The 18,937-nt window shown below is 44.2% G+C and overlaps 1 protein-coding gene across 2 annotated transcripts in view; it reads left to right on the forward strand.

Moving 5' to 3' along the window:
* Nucleotides 1-18,937, forward strand: part of GATB (glutamyl-tRNA amidotransferase subunit B) — a 79,817-nt gene that overhangs the window by 3,291 nt on the left and 57,589 nt on the right. The gene's annotated exons all lie outside the window — the stretch shown is intronic.

The raw sequence follows: 18,937 nt of genomic DNA on the forward strand, positions 1-18,937 counted from the left end.
CATTGTCAGATTGGGGGAACTACCTAAGGCTGTTCAGGTGTTTGGCCAGCAGGAGGCAATAATATGTAGATTGAAATGCCCTCAGCTATCTGGCAGCAAGCAATCATTTATGCCTCCTTTTCAGGTTTGGGGAAATGCCCTCAGCCATTTCCAGATGATTCAGCCCTGCTGACATGCTGGAATTGGCTTCTGGCAACTCCAGTTAAAGGAAACAACAGCATATATATCACATGATATTACAGTATAAGGTCAGTAATGATTGTGGTTGTTGAAAATTAAGAAGTGGTCAAAATGGGAAAAAAATTCAACCACAATATACATTAAATACTCATTTATCTACTTATTTTCACTTAAGCCCAAGGAATGACTGGGTCTAGCGTACTCATCAGCAAAATTTTAGCATATACTTTCATAGAATTGGCTGAATTTCAACCAACTCTAGGATGGAAGGAACAGTGTGACTATTGGTGCTAATAAATGGCTCATAGTCTGTCTAGAACATATAGTTTTGGAGGTGGCATTTCCTTTCATCCTTAGAGAATATGTATATATGGTGGTGAAGAGGGGTGGGAGGATTATCGTAGGTGAATTCCATACATTTAAATCCAAATGAAAGCTGATTGAACTGAGCGCTGGAAGGCGTGTCAGGACAGAGGTTTACTTTTCTTAGGGTCACTGCCCATAGTGGCAGGTTGTGAGCAGTGCCTCCAATGTGCCTGCTCTTCCAGGGCTTTGGTTGTATTGGGACAGTTGATCTCAGAACATTTCCTTACTTGTGCTTTTTGTCCCTGCAAACAGTATCTAAGGTCATCTTCATTTGATATTGGGTCACTGTGGGGGAAGACAGTTAATTTAGAAAAGGCTGCTTTTTCATAAAGGGCAGTTATAGGGTGTCTGTCTGCTCCTCCCTCCAGCTTAGAGTATTTGTCTATGGAGAGATTGTTGTTTTTGTCTGAAAACATGCAGTTTTTCAGCTACAAATGCATGAGTTCAGAAGGTAGTGGCAATAGATTGGAAAATTGGCGAGTGCTGAAGAAGAGGTGAGAGAATGAAAGAAGAGGTGAGACAACTCTTTAAAGAAGTTTGGCTATGAAGGAAAAGAGAATGCAGTAGGTACAAGAAGTCATGGCATCAAGGGAAATTTTTTATTAGTCCTGATTTCCTTAATATGGAAGAGGCTTGAGAATATTTAAATGTTTAAGTGAGATATAGTCTGCACTACTGTATTATATACTTAAAAATGTGTTTTAAGAGGGAAGATTTTATGTTACATGTTCTTACTGCAGTAAAATAATTTTCTTAAAATGCTGATGAGCCAATGAAGAAAGGGCAGTTAAAAAGGCATTTGATTAATATGGCATATTGAACATATACATTTAATCTGCCTCTCTGTCCACCCCAAAGAAATCCTACTGAAATAATGGTAAAATAATTTAAAGGTTACAAACCTCCAAGAGAATAGTAGAGAAGACCGAAGTGCATGAGAGATGGTAGATGGAGAAGGATCTGACTAGCAGAGCAGGCTTCACTCTTCCAGAAGAAAGGGACAGAAAGCCTGCAGAAAGAGACACTGGTGAGAAATGAGATGGTGTGTCCTATGCAGCTTCAGAAAGGGTCAGGGTGGAAACTGCAGAGGGAGGTAAAAATAAAGGGGTCAATTCAGTCTGCACACAGAGCAGTTAGACCTAAGGTCCTCTCCCTGACCCTCTGCAGCTATACACTTCCACAGAAATGTATAGTTTAGGGAGAAAGTCAGCTGGCGACACACTCCTCCTGAAGACCCCAGGTAGGCAAAAGGCACTGGGGTCAGACACTTACTGAACTCTGGGGGCTACTCAGTCCTTTTACCTACCCTGTTTGAGGATCTCAAGTGACCTGGAACTTCTATCTCTCCTCCTCTCCCAAGCAGGAATCTGCAGAAACTTGTTTGGAAAGGACATGTCCCTAGGGAAGAATTGGAGGTCAGGGGCAGAGGTTTCTCAGTAAAAAAGTATAACACACATACAGGGAATTAGACAATGGGGGGGGGGGAGGGGGGAGAAAATAAGAGGATCAATCTCATTTTGTCCAACATTTGATTAATAAGAGTTCCAGAAGAGAGAAAATAGACAAGAGGAAACTATCAAACAAATAACACGGATTAATTTCCCAGAACTGATGGACATGTCTCCAAACGAAAAGGGCCTGCCAACAACACAGAGCAAGGAGTAAAAATAGTCTCCCAGGCCAGGCACATCATCCCAGAGTGTAGGAATGCCAGGGGTAAAGATTAGATACTAAAACTTACGAGAAGAAATGAAAGGTTGAACTGTGTCCAGAATGGCCAGGGGTGAACCTGAGGAGGGGCAGTGAAGGATTAAAGAAGACAGATACATTTAATCTAGGTAGGATCACTCTGCCTGGATAAGGAAACGGTGACACAGCCTGTAAGCTGAAGCTTTATTTTATAGTCAGATCACACAAAGCAAAACAAGGGGAGTGGTCAACCTGTTTACAATGTTCTTGCGAGTTTCAAATCTATTTAGTTATTCAAGCCTTGTTTTGGCAGCACTTGTTGCATCTCCCATAACCCATTAGCTACCTGGGGACAAGGAAGGACTATAAGGTCAAGCTTAATTGTGCTAGGAGGGTTTTGCCCTTCAAGCTGGGACTTGTATGTGGCTCTGCCACAGGTCAATCCAAGGCTTGACCCTATCGCCACTCCCTATAAAAGGTCACGTGCAAAGGATGAGGAATCAGAAAGGCATCGGACTTTTTAAAAGCAACACTTAAAGTTCGAAGAGAAGGGAACAGTGCCTTAAAAAAAACCTTAGGGGAAAAAAATAAGTCATTCTAACCTAGGTACCCAGCACTATAAATCAAGTGTGACAGTAAAATAATGGTATTTTCAGACAGGCAGATTCTCCAAAAATTTCCATTATCATGGGGAACTGCTGGAGTAATGGAGAGGTTCCAGACTGCCAGCTCTGCAGCAGGCACAGAGGCCCGATGGAGGGGGAGGATGGAGGACTCCAGAACAGAGAGGTTTTAAGAAAAAAGAGATGTGGACCGGGAACAGAAGATAGCTAATGTTTGTGTGGAAAAGAGATTTTACATATAAACTAGAGTCTTTTAGAAGAATAGCAATAGATAATAAAAAGTGAAGCATATGAAAGAGACCTGTTAACTCCAAGAAAAACTAAATGTTTAAGAAAGGAAACATAGCCATAGTATACTCAACAGTTCAGCAGAGAAACATACTTACATAAACTAATAATAATAATAATAAAGGCACCAACTACTGATTTAACAAAAACTGATATAACTGGGATATTGAAAAATAAGAGAACTAAATTCTTTTCTACCATAACTGGAAGTCATGGTCTAAATCAGTGATGGGCAACCTTTTGAGCTTGGTGTGTCAAACTTCGCCAAAAAACTGAGCATAACTTGGGTAGTGTGTCACTTTGAGGAAAAACATTATTTCGCAAATGTTTCATCTTCAGGAGCAGCAAATGTTTCATCCTCAGCATGCGGCCGCCTCAGCGGCCGCGTGTCATCAGAAATGGCTACGCGTGTCAGTGCTGATATGCGTGTCATAGGTTCGCCATCACTGGTCTAAATTGATAAAGCAAGAAAAAAGGATTATAAGACTATACTTTGGAACATTTTTGGCCATATGAGGGGAGGCCTCTTCTTTTTAAATCCTAAATTGGTCGGATGGTTTTTGTTTTCTTTTTTGGCTATTATTTCTTTCTGCGTTTTACTTTTTTTTTAAACAAAGTAATGCGTGAAAGGTTTAGAACTCTCAAGAGTCAAAGGTGTTTTCAACCAAGTTTTAAAAAACTTTATCCACACTAATAAAAGAGTAAGATGCAAATTGATTGTACCTTCATGATGCCCACCAGCCAATCAGGAGTGAGTAGGAAAATTAACCCAACAAAGATGGTGGGTTAATTTGCATACTCAGGCACCAAACAGCCAGGGGCAGTGCGGTATGCTGGTGTCATCACAATGGCGACGACGCAGGCGTTCTGTACCGCCCCAGCCACTCGGCCTCTGGGCAGCATGGGAAGGCGGAAAGGCAGCTCTGGGCTGGAGCGAAAAGGCAGCTCCGGCCGGAGTGAAGGCGGTGCTGACAGCCAGGGGAAGGAAGGCCCATTCTTGCACAAATCTTCGTGCATCGGGCCTCTAGCATGAAGATAATATTAATAATCAAATATTACCTCAACTGGTTCCTCAGCCTTCTGCAGGTGAAACTTTTCTTTTTTCTTCCCAGAGTCCAAACAGTGACAGATGTACCCATCTGCTCACCCTACCCTGTTCTTAGGAGGAATAAGTTCATCCACATTCTAGATCATTCACACCCAAGCTCATGCATGTCTTGCGTTTCCCTTTTTCCCTGAGGGTGAAGTTTCCCATTTCCCCTGAGGGTGAAGTGACCCAACTTTTTGGACTTAAAGTGTAATTCAGCTTATCTTGGAGATGCACTGAGGGACAGCGTATTTCTTTCTTAAATAGAAATATTGTAAAGTAGCAAGCATGAGTAAATCCTTATGAGACAGAGTAAGATATAAAAGTATTGTAAAATATTTCACCTTGTAACTTATACAAATGATCTCTTGTGTAAGTTACAAGGGAAGAGGAGAAGAGGGGAGGGGAGTGAAGGAGAGGGGAAGAGGAAGAGAGGGAGTGTCTCCAGAGCACAGACAGCTCTCCTACTGTAACTTGAGGGAAGGTGTTCCCCTCTGCCCACTGGTAAAGGCAACATTTTAGGTTAGGTTGTGGAGGGTTGAGGAAGCTCTCATCTGATTTCTTCCTTTTCTAGCAAACACTATTTCTTACATCTCACTCTCCTTTTTGGCACTCTTTCCTGCCTATATTAGTATCTCTTGCTTCTGGGTCTTTGGGTGATGCCCTTGCTTCGTTTTCTTGTGCCCCCAAACGTTTCTGTTTCTCCCTAGCTCTTGAGTGATGGTATAGAATTCTAAGTTGACAGTATTTCCCCTCAGCACTTCGAAGACATGATTCCATTGTCCTCAGGCATCTATTACTGCTGATGAGAAGTCTGCATCCTTTGTAGATAATCTGTTTTTTTTTCCTCTGATGGTTTTACCCAGGATATGTCCAGGTGTGGATTTATTTTTATTTATTTGGCTCAGAGCTCAGTGTGATTTTTCCACTTGAAGACTCTCCCCTGGACTGTGGAGGTGTCTCTGTGGCATGAATACATGGTGGCCGCTGCCAGGGCCCACTAGGCTTTCTTGAACAAAAGGTTCTATGTTAATTTCTTCATCCCCAGCTGTCACACAGATTGGATAGTGCCAACATCCAAGCCCCACACCCAAGCCAAGTGCAGGGCCAGGGGCTCTGATTTTTCAAGTCTCTTTTCACCCATGCTTGAGGTGGGCGGCCTTCTCCATGTTGGCTCCTGCAGCTGGTGGGAGATATTCTGACTGTCCCGGGAGTTTGTGGTTCCCACCTGCCTACCCCAATGGGCTCACAGCCTTGACTTCTTTTCCTAAGGTGCTTTAAATTAACATCATCTGGTGTCCCTTCAGCCTGATTAACAATAATGATAGCAGCAAAATCAACTAATATTTACTGAGAGCTTGTTATGTGTCAGGCACTGTTCAGGTGTTTTCCTTTTATTTATTCACTTATTTTAACCTCATAACAACTCTGAGGCACAGTTCCTGTCATCCCAATTAGAAAGTAAGTGGTGAGGCTGGACAAACCCAGTACAGGAATACCTCGTTTTATTGTGCTTCACTTTATTAAGCTTCACAGATGTTGCAGGGTTTTTGTTGTTTTTTACAAATTGAAGGCAAGATCCTTCACCAGCAAAGATATTATTACTCGCTTTGTTGCCGTGATGTGGAACCGAACCTACAGTGTCTCTGAGGTGTGTGTGGTCTGGCTTCCAAGTTCACAGTCTTAACCTCTTTGCAGGTCCTCCCTCCTGCAGCCGACTGCTGTGAGCTTCAGAGATTTCCTCTTTTGCTTTTGAGCTTGGCTATGTGTGTTTATTTATAAATTTATATGTATAAAACCCTAATATGCAAATAGACCGAATGGTGGAACAACTGGTCGCTATGATGTGCACTGACCACCAGGGGGCCCATGCAGAACATGGTGGGCATTAGCAGTAGGTGGCAGAGTGCGTAACATGATGGCCAGCGGCCGCAGTGGGATGGTGGAGCAGGTAAGCAGGGGTTCCAGACCAAGGCAGGGCGCTGGTCACAGTCATCAGGGCGAGCCTCTGGTGGTTACTGAAAATTCTTTGTTCCCACGTGCTGCCATCCTGCCCGGTGCTTGCACCTGCTGCCAGCACCGGCCCCACTTGCACCCGCTGCTGGCACCGGAGCTACTGCTCGTACCTGCTGCCAGCGCCTGGCGCCAGCCCCAATTGCTTGGTGCCGTCAGCGGGTGTGAGTGGCAGCTGCCGGTCCCAGTCACCCCTCAGGGCTTCTCCACCTCCCCCTGCTCCTAAGGGGCAATTGGGACCAGCAGCTGCCTCTCGCACCAGCTGATGGTGCTGGCCCCTCTCGCACCCGCTGCTGGTGCCAGCCCCAGTCACTCCACGCCAGCAGCAGGTGTGAGCGGGGCCGGCACCATCAGCAGCGGTGGAAGCGGGGCTGCTGGCAGATAGGGGACCGGGGGCTGTGGCGGGAGGGGCTGTGTGGGGGCACAGAGGATGGACCTAAACCCGCCTCTGTGCCCACCGCAGCCCACATTTCCTTTCAAGGTGCACAAATTTGTGCACTGGGCCCCTAGTGCATATATAAATGTCTGTGTTTCTAGATATAATACTCATTTTTATCCCCTATCTCCACCCCCCATTCTGATTTGTGGCACTTCTTCTGAATATTTCTTAGGACCACAGGCATTTTATCTTCTTATTTTACCTTTGGTTTTAGAATTATATGGAATCCCATCATAAATCTTCAGACTGAAAAGGTCATTCAGCCCATTTCCCTGCTTATAGGCAGGATTACAGCTAAACTAAGGACAGCATTCTTTGTTTTTATGGCAGGGATTCAGCCTCACTCATTATTTTGCCCTAGTTTAAAACAAAACAAAAACCTCTTACTCTGATACACAGTTTTCTTTAATTTATTAAACAATTAGTTGTCTATACAGCTATAGACAAAATCCTCGGCTATTTGCTTAGATTTAGTTATTTCCTATTTGTCATGTCATTTTAATTTCTCTACTTACAATACTTGGTATATGGATGTGAAATAGGAAGAAAATATATCTGTTTGATAAAATGTCATGGGATTTACAAGTCTATTTGTTTCATAATTTGCCAATGTTTCCAGTAATGGTGCAGTTTTAGTAAGGCATCCAGTTTGTTTGAAATTTATGCATTGCACACACACATGCTTCGTTATTTGAAATCCTTGCCCCTTTTTGGTGCCAATCCCTGTGCTGGAGAATGCAAAGAGAACATTGTTGCCGATGCCCACTGATAGGTGGTTCACCTGTGGTCAGTAGGTCACTTCTGATCATGTCAGGCTGTGCCACAATGCGATTAATTAGAAACTGGTGACTCTGCCCTTGTTTTGCTTGTCTGGTAGCTCTTATCTACATGTAACACAGAACCCCCTACTAATTATGAATGCTGCTTATTTCCTGGGAAAAGAGCTCTAAAAGCTGTTTTCCACGTACATAAACTAGAGTATTCTCCTCTTGTCTTAGGATCAGCCTGTCTTAAAAAGTATTCCGGGCTTTCCATATCAAAGGTGTTTGGAATTGGCCCTGGCAGCTGTGGAATGGAAACTGAAACGTTGTTTACCGCATTGTAGAAAACTTTCTTTTATTCACAAGAGTATATAGCACTGTTAGCAAGAAGAAGGGGAATAAACAGGGAAACATGCGATGTGAATAAATCTGATGTGATGCCTGCCCTCTGGGAACTAACAAACAACGTGCTTCATGCGGGAGATGTGTTCTGTGGATTGTACCATCAGGGATCTTGTCCCTTAAAGAAATGATAATGTGAATGCTTTTGTAAAGTACTTTGCGATTAATTTATTTTTAAAATTTCTTTTGACAGATTTATTTAAAGCTAGGTAAATCTGCAATATTCTAGCTCTGAACAGAGAAGATATTGTTAATAACTTTTGTTTTGAAGGACCTAATAGATTTAGAAATACTTGACTTGGTTCTAGAGAACATCAGGCTGAAATGCTTTCCTGACCCTTAATTCTAAATTTATTATAAAAGTTATTTTTAACTCAAAGTTTCTATGCAGAATAGAAATTCAAGAAAACAGCAATAGGAAAAAGTATTTAATGCATACATTATGATAAGATCTATATTTACCTCTCTGTCTATTCACATTTAGATGATGTTTCGTTATTTAAGAAGACAAATATGACAGTTTTCTATTAATTTTTTTTCCATTTCAATGATTTGCTTTAATGTAATCTGTAGAACTTATAATTACATTGTGTTCTCAGACTTTAGTCTTGCCAGTTACTCTCCAAGGTGCTTTTATGTTGTTCTTCTTCTTTATTCATTTGTAGAATGTCCAGGGGTGATGGGTTTTGCCTCTTTAAAAGAGCTGAGTCTGTGAGCTCATACACACAAATGTGGGAAGGTTCCCTCTCAGCTCTTAAACTCTCTGATGATCCAGACTTGCCTTATGATGTCATTAACTGGATGTTTCCCATGAACTCAATGACTCATGACAGTGATGGACTTTCACATTCAGTAGGCAGCATGGCTTCCCCTCCCCTCATGTGGGAAGTGTCTGACTCCTTCCCTATCACAATCTTTTTCCAGCTTTCAGTGAATTCTTGAAGGCCTCCCTCTTCACAGCCATCTTCACTTCCCCCACCTCTCTGCCAGACTTACATACAAAATTTCCCACATGAAAACTAGCTATATATTTTTTAAATTTTATTTATTGATTAAAGTATTACATATGTATCCTTATCTCCCCAAAACTAACTATATTAATTATAACACTTCAGGGTATCCCAAAAAAATGTATACACACTTTAATAGCTTATAGCTCAATTTTGAAAATGAACTGTATTTTAATAAACACTGCCTTTGTAATAATTCAAAGTGTGTGTATACATTTTGGGGGCACCCTATATGTTTGTTTTATATAGTTGATGGACCATCCTTCATGTATGATGTTTATAGCAATTTCACAATTTCTGTGTTTGATTATAAGGTTCTATAAAGCAATTTGTGGATCTTTTCTGGGCCACTTGACAGTACTTAGCATAAAAACATGTATGTAACACCCGTAATAAATATCTGTATATATAAAAGGCTAAGCGACCATTGCATCCAAAACAACTGAACCGATGACCGAACAGGCTGCATGGGGCGACCAGGCCCGCAGGGTGAGTAGTTGGGGCGACCAGACTAGCAGGGGGGGGCAGTGAGGGGCTACCAGGCCAGCAGAGGGGGGCAGTGAGGGGCAACCAGGTTGGTGGGGGGGGCAGTTGGGGGTGACCACGCCAGCAGGGGGTGCAGTAAGGGGCGACCAGGCTGGCAGGGGGCACTAAGGGGTGACCAGGCTGGTGGGCGGGGGAAAGTTGGGGGCGATCAGGCCAAGGGGGGACAGTTGGGGGCCACCAGGCCAGCAGGGGGGGCAGTTAGGTGTGATCAGGCAGGCAAGCAGGTGAGCAGTTGGGGGCCAGTGGTCCTGGATTGTGCAGGGTCCTGGATTGGAGAGGGTGCAGGCTGGGCTGAAGGGACCCCCCCCCCCCCATGCACAAATTTTGTGCACCAGGACTCTAGTTTCTCTATATAATTGCACATACTTACATATGCATACATGGGGAGTCCATCTGAAAGAATTTTCCAGGAGTCTAAAACACTTTTGATATTTTTAATCTCTTTACAGGAATCTTTCTAAAATGCATTTTATACTTGCCTGCTTTTTAAATAGAGCATATTGAACATAAGCTAATCTTTTCTTAATTACTCAAGATTATCAGCAACATCAGTGTGGCTTAGTGTTGTAATATAATGGTGTCTTCAAGGGTGATTGAGGTGTGGAAAGCTATCTGATCCTACAGTAAATGGCTAATGAGAGCCATTCTTTTAAGGTTTCCTCATCTACCTCTCTCCTCCTTTTTAAAGCTATTGTCAGTATATTTGATTCTAGGAATCCCTTGCTCATTTTTCACTACTCAATTATTATTTCTATCTGCTCTAGCACAGAAAGTCAGATTATCACATTTGTTAATGTAAATAAGAACAAGGCTCTTAGTAGAGACCTGTCCTACAAAATAAAGTACATGGATGGTATGAAAGCTGGTTAGCTTCTTGATACAGTAAGAAGAGATCCTGGAAATAATTTAGTTTAGTCCTTATAAATTACAGATGAGAGGATAGTTGTTGTAATTTTCCAACGGTCACACAACTATTTATTGTCCCAGTTAGATTGAGAATTTGGGTTCCTCACTCTGAGTTTAATGCTCAGCCTCCAGTCTATGTTTTCACCATAGTTGCATGTATATGTGTCTGTATATATTTCAGAACATTAACACCTAAATGTATATATAATACAGGGGTGGGCAAAATTAAGTTTACAGTTGTAATACAAATAAATAATACAGTAATAAATAGTAATAAAAGAATGAACTCTGTGTTTCATGTGCTCACAACTGTAATTCTACTTTTGCCCACCCCTGTTTGTTTATAGGTGTACATTCACATGCTTATATATACACAGAGGCATTGGCTATTCAGTATTGACACTGATTGTATGTGCCGTTTATTACAATACTAGAGGCCTGGTGCACGAAATTCGTGCACGAGGGCGGGGGTGTCCCTCAGCCCAGCCTGCACCCTCTCCAATCTGGGACCCCTTGGGGGATGTCTGACTGCACCCTCCCCAATCTGGGACCCCTTGGGGGATGTCCGACTGCCTACGGGATTTGCCTTTAACCAGCAGTCAGACATCCCTCTCACAATCCAGGACTGTTGGCTCCTAATTGCTCGCCTGCCTGCCTACCTGATTGCCCCTAACTGCTTCTTCCTACCAGCCTGATTGCCCCCTAACCGCTCCTCTGCTGGCCTGATTGATGCCTAACTGCTCCCTTGCTGGCCCGATCGCTCCCAACTGCCCTCCCCTGCCAGCCCAATCACCCCCAACTGCCCTCCCCTGCCGGCCTGATCACCCCCAACTGCCCGCCCCTGCTGGCCTGATCTCACCCCCAACTGCCCTCCCCTGCTGGCCTGATCTCATCCCCAACTGCCCTCCCCTGCTGGCTTGTTCACCCCCAACTGCCCACCCTTGCCGGCCTAATCATCCACAACTGCCCTCCCCTGCCAGCCATCTTGCGGTGGTCATCTTGTGATGGCCACTTGTGGTGGCCATCTTGTGACTACATGAGGGTGGCCATCTTGTGGCGAAGTTGCGTGAGGGTGTGATGCCACGTAGGCTTTAATTATGTAGGATCTACTAGGTGAGATAACTAAACTTGGGGAGAGGGGAAAGTGCTAATTCAGAAAAAGAGATGGGCAAAAGGAGATCTAACCTAATTAGCCTCCAGTTCAGAGCACCAGGCACTGGATTTCCCCAGACCCACTATTAAGAGAGTAGCTCTGCCTATGGGCATTTCTTAGTTAATGGAAAATTCTTTTAAGATTTTTTTTTTCTCTATGCTTCATTCTGAAAAGTCTTCTCTGTACTTTCTTCCAGTTCACTAATTTTCTCTTCATTAAGTCTACTCTGCTCTTTACCCACTGATTTTTTTTATTTCACTGAGAGTACCTTTCATTTATAGAAATTCTATTTTTCTCTTTTAAATCTTTTCTGTATTTTTAAAAATATCTTCTTCCTTTTTTATGTATTTAGTTCTTTATTTCCTTAACAATTTTGAATCTACTTATTTTATAGTCTGTGTTTAATAATTCTATTGCCTGAAGTTCTTGGGCTCTCTGTTCTGCTTTTTTGTGTGTCTGCTGATTCTGGCTAATGATATGCGATCTTCTTTTTATTTTGTAATTTTGGATTATGAAGCCATGTTTGACAGGGATTCATTAGTGGGAATCTTGTGGCTGGGTTGAAAGGAAGTCTCTCCAAAGAGCTTTTACATTGGCTTTTGCCAGATGCCCTAGGTCCGTGGTAGGCAAACTGCGGCGCGCGAGCCACATGCGGCTCTTTGGCCCCTTGAGTGTGGCTCTTCCACAAAATACCACGGCCTGGGCGAGTCTATTTTGAAGAAGTGGCATTAGAAGAAGTTTAAGTTTAAAAAATTTGGCTCTCAAAAGAAATTTCAATTGTTGTACTGTTGATATTTGGCTCTGTTGACTAATGAGTTTGCTGACCACTGCCCTAGATCAAAGCCAGGGCCATTTTTTCATGTTTATCTCTTAGCTTTGGGGTTCTTGGACCAAAGAGTTAATACAATTGAACCCCAATCCCTCCTGAGAGTAAACTTAAGACAGTCAATTCTAGACAGTCAACCTAAAGTCTGGGCTGAGACTTTATTAAGATTAAAATGTTATAAAAAGGAACAGAGAATGTGACAACATAGTTGGGACTGTGGCCAAGGTTATGAATGGTCATGACCCAGAGATTCAGAATGGGCCAGGAGAGGCATGTTTACATCTCTATGACTTCCTTTCCTTTGCCACCAGGATATCCCTCTCTTCTGATTGCAGTTCTTCTATGGTGATTTTTTGTGTATTGCACTTCTGCACACTGATTGAGGTTGAGATCTGTACGGTTCATCTTACCTCTCGTGATTGAGCTCTTTCCAAATTCCCCTAACTTGTGCAGAGTTGCACACTCTCACCCATGGCCTTGAAAGGTTATCATTTCCCCCCCAAATTTCATCCTTCATGAATCATTCCCTTTACCTTTGTGTGGAAATGATGGTACCATCTCGGTCCTGTCAAGGAACAACAAAAAACAATAGTGTTGAACTGAGAGGAGCACCTGTGGTGGAAGAACCTATGGAGAACTGAGGGACCTCGTCTGCCTTCTTCCCCGTGACTCCCATGGGCCTGCAGAGCATCTCTCTCACCTGGCCCTGTGCTCCTTCCTGGTGAGGGAACGTCTCAAGGCAGCATTTCCTCTCCCTAGAGATTCATTTTTGAGCAAGAATCCTTCAGTGTTGTGTTTGGAAAGGGCTTTTCTCACATTTCCACATCCCCTCATGCAGGTTTGTTTTCCCCTCAGAATATGTGCTTGGATGCGATTGAACACAACAACGAGCCATTGTTAGAGGAGACAGTGCTATACTTAGAACTCGCAACTCTTTAAAATAGATGTGGTATACTACTGCTCCCAAAAGTCTGAAATGCTAGAAAGTGAGGTGGGAATGTGTAGAAAATAAAATATAAACACATGGCCAAAGATGCCTAGGAGGACGAAAGCTTAGGGATCTTTTGTTGATATAAATATGTAGTAGTTAAAAAAATTGCCTAACAGTGTTCTGTGACACTGTGTTTGTCTCTGACATTCAGGCAGCTCATACAGGCTTTGTTCTGGTGATTTATACTAGAAGCCTATAATAAAAATGCAGCCTCAAATCATGCAGCTGGGCACCATTCATTTTTCTTCCACAGACAGTTTCAGAACATACAAAACCGCAGCAGACCTGTAAAAGCTGTACCCTCACAGGAAATGCATGCCCGGCCATGGCAGCTGGCCCTCTTGGGTTTCTTCTTTTTTGTGGAGTCATTGGTGATGCTGTGGAGTTTCTAGATTTGGTTTATGAGTGCTAGAAAGGAAGTATAAAAATAATACTTCCTTCCCCTTTTGAGTAGGAACTAATTGAGAAATTAGACAGATGGAGATGAACCTATCAATTTTATTATCAATAATGGCTTGATTTAAAACTGCAACTTGATATATAGCAAATAACTTCTAGGGCTTTCTACCTGAGTTGAACTCAGCTACCCAAAACTGTAAGCCCTCCACTTGGAAAAAGCTTATCATATGGCCAGAGTAGACCAGCATATACCATGTCTGCGGGCATGCTGATCAGAAGGCGCTCATGCAGACTTTGTTCTGATGATTTGTACTAGAGGCTATAATAAAAATGCTCAGCCAGAAGATACTGGCCCACATGTTCCTTTTCTCAAAGTCACTAGTCAGAAAAGCCACTTCTCATTGGGAGACAAAGCAATATGGAGTCGAGAGCAAAATCCAGCCACATGGAAACTTGGGGGCAGGAGGATGGAGAATGCCCAGTTGTGCCCTTGAATACCAGTTTTATTGTGTCTGCAAGTAGAGGTGAGACACTTTTTTTTAATGGATTCTGGGGGATTCTTTCTCCACACCACAAGTATATACTTGTCCTCTGAGGCCATTGGTATAGGCCTTTCTTACTTGGTCACTTTGATATGTATTTTCAGCTTCACATTTAGTATGGGGGGAGGAATTGGCTGTTCTCTCTACTGCAGCATCTTGGAGAATTTTTTTTCCTCAGCTTTTTAAAATCTTGGCAAAGTTAAGAAGTCATTTTGCCATTGGCATCCCAGAAATGACAAGCGTAGGCTTGGTGATATTGGCATAGTTAGTGTAATCAGGCTGGGCCCCTCTGCAGAGCATTCTGTTACTTGCAGCAGAGGGTTCTTGCTACTGAGCTTTCATGTTTCCCAGCTTTCCACCACCGGTTGCATCCTTATTATAGGCCTGGAGTTGGGGCAAGGAGCATAAGTGAGAATCAAAAGACATTAGTTTTCCCCTGGAGCCTTTAAAGTATTGTATTTCAGATTTTGATGCATGAATATCCTTTCACAAGTATAAAAGCAAGAAGCATAATCAATCAATCAATCAGTCAATCAATCAATTTGTCATGCTCTGCAGCTTTCTTAGGAGATGCAGACAGGCAGTAATATGTGATTATCAATAGTGTCTTGAATTTTCAGTGATGTTTGCCAACTCATAGGCCACCCCAGTGAGCAAGGTCAGGGGCTCCAACCCCAATTGATAGAAGAAACTGTTGGCCTACTGATTTGCCCAAGAACACAGGGAGCTCAGGGCCTAGTTAAAAAAAGAAGTAAGACTTGTCTGGTTCCAGTTGTTAGCTTAAAGCACCAGACTGCATTTCCTTCTGCAAGATGTGCTAATTGTTCATTTCCAACAAAACACAACAGGGAATTTTTTCTTTATAGCTGGTTGTAAATGTTCAAGATGCCTGTAGTCACTCATAACCTTTGTTTCCTTAATCACGCTAGTAAGCTCTCTTATCTGTCTTCTTGCTTGTTCTCTTCCATTGCTCCATCTATGCAAAGAAGTGAAATATATATTCAAGCGCTTCATAAACTCTCAAGTGGTGCATAAATGGTATTTATTATTATGATGAAAGTCATATTTTTGACTTTGCATCATTAAAAGATAAATCAAGCTATTTCCATTTCATAGTGACCAGTAGGGTTGGGCAGGGAGTGTTACTTGTGTAACACTCACCTGAAATAACTTAAAATGACACATATCACAACAGCATGAGTATCAATAATATGAAGTTCTCAGTCATAGAAGTCTTTCAAAGAAGCACATATTGAGAAATTACATGTACAGGGTAAGACAACAGAATGAAAGCATTAACAGAAAACAAAATAGACAACTGTAGGGGGAAATAAAAGTATTTTTAATAGAAAAGATATCATTGGGGAAAATTACTTTTCTACCAGGTAAAAGAACAAATCTTCCTTTCATGTTCTTGATTTTATGTATATATTATCTATATGCAGGATATATATGGCAGTACAGAATTCGCTAATGGACTTTTTACATGTTACTAAGAGGGTTGCACCATAGTTCAGCCCCTACACAAGGGCCTTAATATGTCTCATCACTTAATGATGGCATGGAAAGTTTAGATGGATTAGTATATACAATGTTTTCTTTTCTACAGCTGATTTTCAGCAACAGTGAATGAAAACTTCTGATTCACATGTGGTTTATGAGCTGCATTAGTTTAAATAGCTCCAGTCTCCTCTTACCACCTTAAGGCTTGTAACATCTCACCATCCATTCAGGTGGAGAATTATCTACTCCTTTCTCCCTTCCCCATACTTTTCATTTAAAAAAAAAAAATCAAACTTATAGAAAAGTTGAAAGACTAGTACAGTGAACATTCACCCTGCACCAAGAATCTTTTTCCCCTAGATTTGTCATTTGAGAGTAAATTGCACACTCATGGCACTTCATTCCTAAATGTTTCAGCATCTATCTCCTAAGAACAAAAAATTCTCTTATATGACCACTCAAGAAAGCTAACATGAATATAGTACTGTTATCCAAGACCCAGTTCACATTCAAGTTTGCACAGTTGTCTCAGCATTAACGTTTATTTTCTTCTCCCCAATCCAGGATCCAGTCAAAGATCATACACTGTATACACTGTTTATTGTCATGACTCTTTAGTCTTGTTTTTCCTTTTTCTTTCCTTTCCCTTCTTTCCCCGACCCCCCCTTTCTGTTTCCCTCTCTTCTTTTCTTTCAGGACATTGACATTTTTTTAAAAAGTCCAGACCAGTTTTTAAAATTTTACCTACTCTTGAAGAAAACATAATTAAGGGACCAGGGGCTTTTGCCCTGTGACTGTTGGCTTGGCTTTTTTATTTTTCCTTTCAACTTCCATGATTTCGTGGCTTGCTGTGAAGCTTCTTACTAGACTAGAGGCCCGGTGCACGAAATTCGTGCACGGAGGGGGGTTGTCCCTCAGCCCAGCCTGTACCCTCTCCAATATGGGACCCCTCAAGGGATGTCCGACTGCCCGTTTAGGCCCGATGGGATCGGGCCTAAACGGGCAGTCGAACATCCCTCTCACAATCCAGGACTGCTGGCTCCCAACTGCTTGCCTGCCTGCCTTCCTGATTGCCCCTAACCACTCTGCTGCCAGCCTGTTTGCCCCCAACTTCCCTCCTCTGCCGGCCTGGTCACCCCTAACTGCCCTCTCCTGCAGGGTTGATCACCTCCAACTGCCCTCCCTTGCAGGCCTAGTCCTTCTCAACTGCCCTCCCTTGCAGGCTGGGTGCCTCCCAACTGCCCTCTCCTGCTGGCCATCTTGTGGTGGCCATCTTGTGTCCACATGGGGGCAGGATCTTTGACCACATGGGGGCAGCTATATTGTGTGTTGCAGTGATGATCAATCTGTATATTACTCTTTTATTAGATAGGATACCTCCAAAGCACAATGAGTAAGAATCTGAAGGTTTATGTGGCTTCTATTTGGTTTCTAGGACAAAGTTCTTTCCTTTACCCACCACTCACTTCTCTCCTTTTACTCTTGAATGTTAATTTCAACATAATTTTTGTAACACCTCTTGAAAAGGATCCCACCAAGTTTTTGATAGTCCACATGATAAAACTTACAGAATAATACAGCATGAGACTTTCATTCTCTCACTAAGTTCTTCATATAACTGTAATTCCTCAGCCTCTAAAGAATGAAAAAGGAAAATAAAAGTGCCTTCTCTCATTCCAAGGCCTTTCTCAGTCAGGCAACCACAAAAAGAAAGAATGAGCCTACAATTCATGTCATGTAATCTCTATCAGGCATAATTCAAATCAAATCCCATCATGCAAAGTCTGGGATAATTAAAATGTATAAGAGAACAGTGGTGACCTGGGGGAGAACTTATGAAACCTTATCTCCTGCTTTTGCTGACTATTCTTTTCGTTATGCTAGACTCCAAGTCCCTATTGGGGACTTGGTCAGGCGGCTGTGGGTGCTAACCCATGCCACCTGGATCCGTGATCCGGGACCTGGGCAGGCGTCTGCGGGTGCTAACCCATGCCGCCTGCCATGGTCCCTGATCCCTGATCGTGGACCTGGGCAGCCTGCTGCAGGCATTAACCCACGCCGCCTGCCCTGCTCTGAGATCGGTGATCACGGACCTGGGCAGCCGGGTGTGGGCTTTAACCCACGCTGCCTGACCTGGTCCATGATCCCTGATAGGGGCTTTGAGTCAGCTGCCACTGGCGATGGCTGACTCGAAGCCCTTATCCAGGACCTGGAGGCGGCTGTGGGCGCTAACCCACGCCGCCTGCCCTGCTCCGCGATCGGTGATGGCGGACCTGGGCAGCCGGCTGCGGGCGTTAACCCAGGCCGCCTGCCTAGCTCTGAGATCAGTGATGGACCTGGGCAGGCAGGTGTCCTGGTCCGTGATCTGTGATCGTGGACCTGGGCAGCCGGCTGCGGGCGTTAACCCACGCCGCCTGCCCTGCTCCGCGATCGGTGATGGCGGACCTGGGCAGGTGGCTACGGGCGTTAACCCACGCCGCCTGCCCTGGTCCGTGATCCCTGATCGTGAACCTGGGCAGCCGGCTGCAGGCGTTAACCCACGCCGCCTGCCCAGCTCTGAGATCAGTGATGGACCTGGGCAGGCAGCTGTCCTGGTCCGTGATCTGTGATTGTGGACCTGGGCAGCCGGCTGCGGGCGTTAACCCACGCCGCCTGCCCTGGTCCGTGATCCCTGATCGTGGACCTGGGCAGCCGGCTGCGGGCGTTAACCCACGCCGCCTGCCCTGCTCCGCGATCGGTGATGGCGGACCTGGGCAGCCGGCTGCAGGCGTTAACCCACGCCGCCTGCCCAGCTCCGCGATCGGTGATGGCGGACCTGGGCAGCCGGCTGCAGGCGTTAACCCACGCCGCCTGCCCAGCTCCGCGATCGGTGATGGCGGACCTGGGCAGCCGGCTGCAGGCGTTAACCCACGCCGCCTGCCCAGCTCCGCGATCGGTGATGGCGGACCTGGGCAGCCGGCTGCAGGCGTTAACCCACGCCGCCTGCCCAGCTCCGCGATCGGTGATGGCGGACCTGGGCAGCCGGCTGCAGGCGTTAACCCACGCCGCCTGCCCAGCTCCGCGATCGGTGATGGCGGACCTGGGCAGCCGGCTGCAGGCGTTAACCCACGCCGCCTGCCCAGCTCTGAGATCAGTAATGGACCTGGGCAGGCAGCTGTCCTGGTCGGTGATCTGTGATCGTGGACCTGGGCAGCCGGCTGCAGGCGTTAACCC

This window comes from Cnephaeus nilssonii (genome assembly GCF_951640355.1).
Source record: "Cnephaeus nilssonii genome assembly, chromosome: 5".
Classification (NCBI taxonomy): domain Eukaryota; kingdom Metazoa; phylum Chordata; class Mammalia; order Chiroptera; family Vespertilionidae; genus Cnephaeus; species Cnephaeus nilssonii.